At 45.4% G+C, this 9,246-nt stretch overlaps 1 long non-coding RNA gene across 2 annotated transcripts; it reads left to right on the forward strand.

Annotated features, from left to right (window-relative positions):
* The first annotated feature begins 1,000 nt into the window (after positions 1 to 1,000).
* LOC112877521 lies at positions 1,001 to 3,515 on the forward strand. Of its 2 annotated transcripts, XR_003225505.1 has the most exons (5): positions 1,001 to 1,402; positions 1,778 to 2,185; positions 3,025 to 3,099; positions 3,190 to 3,262; positions 3,391 to 3,515. It is a non-coding gene; the product is annotated as an uncharacterized LOC112877521 (long non-coding RNA). The 2 variants fall into 2 exon arrangements; XR_003225506.1 differs by lacking the exon at positions 1,001 to 1,402 and having other exon boundaries at positions 1,593 to 2,185.
* Positions 3,516 to 9,246: the final 5,731 nt, after the last annotated feature.

The raw sequence follows: 9,246 nt of genomic DNA on the forward strand, positions 1-9,246 counted from the left end.
AGTTCTAGAGACGAGCCTTTATTAACCCGTTGCTTAATTAGCTTCATAATCACAGCCTCTAGAGTCTAGTCGTTTCACTTTCCGCCGCCCTGAAAAGTTAATCTAGACGACGGCCTGAATCTTTCGTTGAACATTCGCTCCATCGCTTAATCTGAACCGAACAAGTAGCCCCGTTGGTTGGTTCATCTGGAGCATGCATGATATCACAGGGTTCCAAGGAAGTCGGGCTGGCACCTCCTCGACCGTAGACCACACAAGACGCATTCTCTGGAACGACTGTGACTGCTCCTCGCGTTTCACTGTCACGAGAGGTGCTCCAATCAATGGCCACGCGCCTAGCTCGCAGATTTGTTGCGAGGCAGGTTAGTCCAGATGGAAAAAGGTAGTCCTGACTTCTAGAATGGACCGAGACAAATGGAAAGTAGAACTTATTACAGATTCAGGGTCGCAAATGATCCATGGGGTCTTCCGGATTCTCAGTGACTGTGATGATTCGAGAAAATAAAAGTAGCCGCCCGGCGCCGATCCGCCGGGTATATCGACGGTTCACGGTGCACTGCGCAAGCAGCTCTTCCTCGGGATTTGGGAACCGACGTTTTACTTTCCAGTTCATATGCTGGCATTTAAAAAGTGAAATAGAATAGTCTGCGGATCCGCATGGTGGATAAACAAATATACTTGCATCGGCTGTTGTGCCGGCTGGCTTACTGCTTCGGCGGATATCCGAATTGTCTGATATTCGTATCCGCTTAAACGTATATGTATATAAATATTCGTATTGGTATTCATATTTGTTTGTAATATGAAAGGTGAAATGGATGTATTCATATTCGATTTGCAAATCCGGATTCGGATCCGGATATCCGAATTTCACGCGGATACAGATGTTACAGCGGATACTATCTGTATCCACCGCAGATTTTTCAGCCTCCCGCCGTGCTCGCGCGCTCGCGCCGCCACCGCTGCGCTATTCAGGGTTTCCCGTGCTGCATTCCCGCTCGGCCGTCGTGCGCACGCGAAAATCCGACCTTGCGCGCCATTACTGGCCCATCCATCCAGCCGTTCCCATTCAGTCATTCTATTCTCCGGTTCCAAAATTCCCCAGCTGACAGCCCTTGCAGCTCGCACCCTACCTGCTCGGCGCCGACGGCGCCCAGCGTGCCTCTGCAGATGTTGCTGGCACCTCTGCTCCATGCTAGGGTGCTTCCAAGTTCCTCTCCCGGTGGCCACAACGGTGGGCCGCGGCTCCACTCCTGCAACAACCCTCCCATTCCTGCTGCGACGGTCAAGAGCACAGCGCCAATTTGATTCGAGATCGAGGCCAAACCTGCTTGAAGGCCTATCGAGCATTGGTGGCCCCTCCTCCCGCTTCCCCTTCAGATCTGCTGCTCAACCAGTAAAGGTGACTTTCTGATTCATTATTGCTTTTGGGTGATGACTACTTCTTGGCCTTGGGAGTTGGACTAGCAAGTAGCAGTGTAGCATCATCTTGCAAACGAATGCTATCTGACGAACATAAAAAATATAGAGAGATATTTGGAATAGGCAACGACTAATCTAATTTTTATTTTCTTTTTTCTTTTGACACTGTTGTTTAGAAGAAATTTATTTCTTGAATTAGGTACCACAGTATTGTTCGTTGATATATCTTTATAGATTGAAATTAGCTACCACCGGATAGTTCTTGGACCATTGATTGCATTCTGTAATAGACTTTCTCATCTAAATGATAGTGATAATATTTGATCCGATTTGCCTCTCTATTGTCTAACTACAGATTCAAGCTGATCAATAACCATGGTTTCAAGAAGGGCAATGTCATCGAGAAATAAGCAGGTGTCTGAATTGCAGTGGAGTTGAGTGATAAGAAAGTGAATTTCTGAGAGCTTGTAATTTTTTTCTTGCAGGCCACAAGTGCGCCATCTGTAAATGGAAGAGAACCGGATGCTAGTGATAGGGAGACAGAGCCTGATCTAGAGGCTACTTGTGCAACTGGTGATGGAATTGAGAAGGTGTCGTCAGCAGGAAGAAGTCCGGTTACCAAAATAAAGGGTCCAAAGAAGAAAAATTTACCTGTTTGGAAACATTTCACTGGAGTGCTTATATGAAGAAAAGGTGGATGACATGGTTGTCATGAAGAGGATGGTAGAATGCAACTATTGTGACGAGGTTTTTTGTGCCGCAAGTAAGCAAGGGACCACACGTCTATGGAATCATTACCATGCATTTCATGATGAAAATAAAGGGAAACCTAATATTACAAAATTGAAAGGAGCTGATTGGAAGTACGATGAGGAAACTAGCATAAGAAATACTATCTTGCAATTATTATGCATGAATATCCATTCAGCTTCTCTGAGCATGAGTATACAAATAATTTTATTAGATCTTTATGCCCAATATTTCCAACAAAGAGCCGCAAGACTGCTAGGGGCAGGATAATGTCTATTTTCTTATGATGAGAAAAAAAGCTTTTTGATTATCTTGCCTCTTATAAGTGTCGCTTCAGCTGCACAGTGGATGGGTGGACTTCTAATCAAAATAAGGGGTATTTGTGTATGACTTGTCATTTTATTGATGATGATTGGAAACTACAGAAAAGAATTATAAATTTCATGCATCTTCAAGGAAGTCATAAAGGAGCTGATTTGAGTGTTGCGTTGATCATAAATTATTTGCATTGACATTGGATAATGTGTCTTCAAATAATGTTTGTGTGGACACAATAGTTTCAACTCTTAAGAATCATGGTTCTTTGCATTGTGGTGGCAAATTCTTTCATGTGCGTTGTGCTGCTCATATTGTCAATCTCATTGCTAGGGATGGTGTTGGCACAATTTCAAAAGTTATTGGAAAGATTCGTGCACTTGTCCTTATTGTCAAAAGTTCACCACAACAATAAGAGATATTTTTATAGCATGTTGCTGAACTGGGAGTAGCAGAAAGAGGCCTTTCTTTAGATGTGCCTAGTTGAGAGATTAGTCACTACTGATTTCACCTTGTATTTTTGTCAATTTATTTCAGATTGTAGTGGTATATCGTCCATTCTTGATGATTTGGCTGGTCTTAGTATGAATGATAATGCCGAACATGATGATGGTACGTGAAATTTTAGCTAGAATTTACATGTTGTTTTAACTTTAGATGGCCAGATTTATTTGTTTGTACATATCATTATTTCTATTGTAGTTGCTCCTGCTGCTGATGGTGACAATATTATGGATCTGGAAGAGGAAGAAAATTAGGACTACTTCTGCTTCAGGTGACTTCCATGCCTTCTGTAGTTCTCAGTTTATGAACCTGTGTGTTTCAAGTGTTTTGCTTAATTTTATCAGTTCACTACTAGTATGAGCTAAATGTTTGATCTGCAAGCTCATGTATTTTGATCAGGGACCTCTGTATCCACCTGTTGCTCTGTTAGGGACGTACTCAAGTACTCTATGTCACATATTGTGAGAGGGCAGACTGCTGCTATGCTGTCTACCATTGTTCATATTTATTTCACTTGATCTGGCACGTACTAAATATTATCACCAAGGATTTTAATTAACTATGACATGGGAGATTATTAAATGTGTAATTTGATGTTGATTCGCTTTGGCTACCGATGATCTTGGCACTAAAATTTTATTTGTCTCGATTGAATTTAGCGATATTCGTTTCACGTTGAATTGAGTAAATATCCGAATGCGAATCTGAATCCGAGGTATTCGTTTTGTATTCGTATTCGAGAATATTCGTATTCGCATTCGTATCCAAATTAAAATATGGTAAAAAGTGATATCCGAATCTGATTCCATGTGTATCCAATCCGCTTCCATCCTTATCGGCACTCACGCTCGTCCATCCAAAAAAATCTTGAAAAACGTTCAAACACAAACACAAAAAAGAGGATCTATTTCCAACAAAGAAGATACTAGTATTATATTTTCCTTCCTACCAATGGCCAAGAGATTTACAAAACAACACAGCTTCTAGATATGCATCATGCATGCAAAAGAAACATGGTGTTTCGTATGACTAGATAAATATAGTCATTCTTTACGCTTAAAAATACGTCCAACCTCATATACTTAATATTTTAGTTTTTGTTGTTGCAAATATATATGTGCATCCTTATTTATTGAACTTTCTAGTGAGTTCCTTTTATAATAAAAAAAATGTGCATCTTGATTTTATATTTTTGTATTTTCAAACTAATAAACATGTGCATCCTTATTTACAGAAATAATTAGAGAGTACTGTTATGTGTAAAGATATGTGCATCTCTCTTTTTCAAAACCCAAAAAGGTATGTGCATCTTTATGTATCAACCAATTAGAGAGTTTCTACCATGCACAAAAATATTCTATAATATTTCTTTTGGACTTTTAGACTAAGAGTTATGAGTATAATTTTTATTCAAAATGAATTGCGATACAATTGTTTGATTGTTGCAGCACAAACTTATGTGCATCAAATAATTATCTTTTGTACTTTCCAACGTGTCCATCTTATTTGTGCGTGTGAATCATAAAATAGTAATAAATATTTTGTGCATATTTATTTACGAAACAAAAATAAGTGCATCATCGTGTGCACGCGCGCGCAGACACACAAAAATAAGTTCATCTTAACTTCTTGTTTAGTTATTTAACCACACAATTATTTTTTATACGGGCTATCTACACGGTCATTATTATTATTTGACTAAATTGGACGCCAAACTCCCTGCCCGTCTTAGGGTAAAAAGGGACGATAGTCATTCAGATGGTTTAATTATTTATCTTATAAACTAATATTTTAACTGATATAATATGAATGCAACTATTCAAGTGTGCAAGTTGCTCCTGCAGGCACAGGCTGCGTCGTATGCCACTTTTCCACACACCTGTTCGTGCACCTGCTTCGAGCTCCGTGCGGCACCACTTCTCTAGAATTCTCCTTGAGGAGCATACGAAGAAAAAGTGGTCACATCAATAGGATAAAAGATTGATATACATACACATACACTGGTAAGTACTCTACGCCACCGGGCCGGAGAAAATCCGTTCTCTGATGATTCATGGAGATTGATCTTGGGGTCTGAGATCGGTTGATGTCCCTCGGGGTCCTCCTTGAGCTCACCAGCGCACGTCGCCCAAAGCGCGCGCTCTCGTGTTTCACGTAGGCAGCACTCGTGCCTCGCCTGCGGGCGCGGACGCGCGGTGAGGTGTGGTACGGACAACGACGGTGTGGGCGTGTGGCGCTCCGGCGCATGGCTCCACATGCTGCTACCGACGGCGAACTCCGCGGCCGAGGTTATGCTGTACGTGTCGCCGACCTGTGGCACGGCGACCCATTCCAGTCCCAGGTGCATCTCGATCAGGATCTCGTCGGCACGGCATGGCTCTACTAGCGGCGGCGCCGGAGGCAGCAGTTGCAACCTGTTGCAAGTCGCATTTTGACTACTGACTTACTGTGTTTTTCTTTTTGGGCCAAAAACATGTGGAGTTCAAGCCCCCTCGTTAATGTGTCCCCCCGTGGATGGGTCCTTCCGTTCTTGTTTGCTTGTTCCGTAATTTGGATATTTGGTGGCACTTTGCAATATGTTCATAAAGAACTTGCAATAAGTTGCAGCAGACAAAACCCCTTTCCATCCCTCTCGTCTATGGTTCTCGAAGATTAGCGCGGCGGCTCCCGTGCGAGTCAGCGAATGACAGTGATACTACAAACAAAACTGTGTACCACATTTCTCATTACATCTTTGCGATTTATTAGCGGGACTACTGGATTATATTACTGATAATGAATATGCTCGGCATTTGTACTTCACCGAGAAATCCTAGTACACTCAATCACCAATTAAACGTAAAAGAACTCCTAACCTTAATAATATTGATAGTAGATTGGCGGGTCATTAGCGACTGTTGACAAAACAAACTCCTAAGGAGAGATGGAGCGGTGCAATACTCGAGCGTCACTGAATCGCCATCATCACCCGAAGTAGCGGTTGCCGTCGTCGTCACCTCTCGATCCTCAAGAACTCGATGCTGAGCAGCACACTTTGGTGAAGAGTGGCTGCTACGGTGGAGTTGAATCTGGTTGTACTACTGGAAATTGATGGAGCTAAAGGAGCCGATGGATCCATGGTAGTGTGAGTGAGCTGCTGCTACTTGTGGGTTTGCGGATTCGAGGAAGGGAGAAAATATGTAGAGCTGTGCGGATCAAATTAAGCAGAGCGGAGGGCAGTGGCGGATCTGCCCAAGAGATGTAGGGAATTTGATATCTTCTTCCCTCCTCTTCCCCACCCCTTCTCTCTCTATTTTCTTGTTCTCCCCTCTTCTCCTTCCCTAGCTGGCGGAGGGTTAGGAAGAGCTAGCCCCAATGCTCTAGCTCACGGAAGCATAGGAGAGATGGAGCTGTGGTGTTGCACTGGTGCTCTGGTCCACCATGGCTGTTGCTCGTCTTTTCTCGGTGGTAGTCCGTAATCCTGGTGGAGCAAGGTCTCTGCGTGGAGGAAGGCGCTTGGGCTCGATAGCAACAACGCGGCGCACGGTGAGGAAGAGGGAGAGTCCTGACTCGTGGGGAAACCGAAGGAGGCAGTGCTGTGGGGGGAAGCTGTATTTGCGTGAAGATAATGTTGGAGTATCATCTCAAGCTAGGAGAGAGAAGAAAGGAAAGGCTGCACGTGTGGATGGCCACCGTGGGATGCTAATTGTTTTTTCTCTACGTGAAATATTTTGATTTAAACAAAACTCGAATAAAGAAATTTTCAATAATTATAAAATAACTACATCAGTTGTAACTACTCGTACCGTAGTAGGACTAGTCGAAATAGAAAAAACTACCCGAGTAGTACTCGAGTAAGACTTCTAAGCTGTACGTGGCTAGAATTTCCATATAACCCTATCCCCCGAAATATATAAGGATGGACAGGAATCCCCTCAAAATACATCAACGTCTAAGGCAATATAAAGAATGTAGTGTACTATGCTCTCACAGGTCCGAACTTGTCTAAATTTTGAGTTCCTTGCACCTTCAAGTTCCTGACACCCTATCTACAATCTACCACCTCATGGATTTCCCTCGGTGGATTTGGAGGTTAAACACGATAAAATTAGTCAATTAAATATCGATGGTAACTTCGTATGTTAAAACAATATCCGTGCAACAACACTTGGACATAATAGACTATATATTATCATCAAAACATCAAATTTCAGGAACTAGAATTAAGTTACAAGCTAAACACTTACTTTTCATGCTCCAAGTCTTATATAGCCAGGATTTATGGAATTTCAATACAAAAGAAAATTAAACACTTTTGGAATTTTTAATTCATAGAAACAATATTAATCAGAAGATCATAAAATTATATGATGTAATTAGCAATGCACGGGAAAAAGAAGGTCAGGCAAACGGAAACTTTATTTTTTTAAAACAATGGCAGGAGCTCTGCCTTTCAATTAAGATAAAAAAGAGTAACCAGACAACGCGCCCACACCGGCATCCAAAGGTTAACCCACCTAAGTGACATAGCAGAGCACACAACAATCCTAGGTCATTGTTGCCGAGCATGGTTGCATAGCAGCCAGCAGCTCCGACTCCCTAGGGCCGACCCTAGATGACTAGTGATGCCGAAACAAGCGGGTCCAAGATATGGATTGGGTTTTCACCCATGGAAGACGTGCTAGGGGATATGACGCTCTCAACAGGGAAAAGGCGCCCACGGACGTCATCGTCGTTGAGGTTTTGGCCCAAGATGCCCCAGCACAATCGTCAGGCCAGGATGCCGGATCCCTAGCTCGCTGCCACTACCGTCATTGTTGCCTTGATGTCCCGTAGCAGCCCTTCCAGAGGGGCATCGGCGCCGGTTGCACGTCACATCCGCATAGCTGCGTCGACCCACCCTCCGACTAGGCCACACACGGAGACCGGGCTTCCTCTGCCGCGCACACAACACCGCCACACGCCGCAACCACCACTGGCCGCCGCCGTCGCTGGCACCGGAACCCGCTATCAACGCTGCCAGCCTTTGCTGTCCACCTCTGATAGCGAGTATGCCACCACCATCCCTGCAAGCCGCGCGGCCCTGCCGGTAGCCCACTCCGGTGGCAGCGCGACCGGGGAGGGGATGAAGGAGCGTGCGGCGGCTAGGGTTTGGCCGCTGCTCGAATCGTCCGCGTGGGGAGGGTGGGGCACGGGATCCTCTATCCTGAGAAGCTTCTCATCGTTTACCAAATGGAAACTTTGAAACTTTACCACCATTGTCCTAAAGAACTTTACTTACAGTACACAAAAACTTTCGGCCACTCTGGTTCTCGAGGAACATCGCGGCAACTCCCGCGCGTTAGAAAGTGCCAGTGGCACACCCCAAAATAGTGGACCACATTTCTCCTTGGTCTCGTGTGATTAGTGCTCCGTTACTTGCTTGGCTGTTCTGCCGTCAACTGATTGTGGACGGAGGTAAATGAAGCTAGTAAAGGAAAGTGTTGACATCACCATCTTCTACATAGTAGTGAAACAGCTCGATCAGGCGACCGATCTCGCCGAGACCCGATGATGCCCGCGCTGCTCCTCTGCGGAACGCGCCAAGGGGACACGCCTCGTCGTCCAGCTCGGTAGGGGGCACGCGCAGGCGCAGTTGGTCCAGCCGCCCTGGCCGGAGAGGCGTCTCCGTCCATGCTCTGATCTCCTAGTCCCATCCTTGATCCATACACAGAGACGAGCCGAGCCGAGCCGAGAGATGCTTTCCAAGTAGCTTTCACAATGGGTACAGGTACGGATACAGCTCGACGTCCGGGGAATAAACAAGAGCCCCACAGGACCTCGTGCTGAATATTGCAACCATATGTCGCGCACCAGCACCACTCCCCACTAAACAAAACAATCGGCGGCGAACGAACCTGCCCGTCGCCACTTTACTATAGAGACGATTTTTTTTTTAGAAAAGAAACATATTCAGAGACGGTCGCTTTTTAGGAGTCCACGCTCGCCGTGTGCGAGCAGAGTCGGAGTCCCAAAGAAGCGCACGCCGCGCAGATCTGAAACGGCGACCGGCCAAGCCGCCGCCGCTGCAAGTCTGCACCGGACGCTTGACACGGCGCGCGGCGCATGTTGTACTCGTGCCAATTATGGGGAGCCACCCTGGCCGGTGCGGTGGCCGGCGCTCGGCTCCGCCGGGGACGCTGCGGAAAAGAGGAGGAGGACCCGTAACCGATGGCCCACGCACGCGGCGCACCTAACCCCGGTCCGCCGCTGGCACGGCCTGCTTAAATAAACACT

This window comes from Panicum hallii, chromosome 9, assembly GCF_002211085.1.
Source record: "Panicum hallii strain FIL2 chromosome 9, PHallii_v3.1, whole genome shotgun sequence".
Taxonomy (NCBI): domain Eukaryota; kingdom Viridiplantae; phylum Streptophyta; class Magnoliopsida; order Poales; family Poaceae; genus Panicum; species Panicum hallii.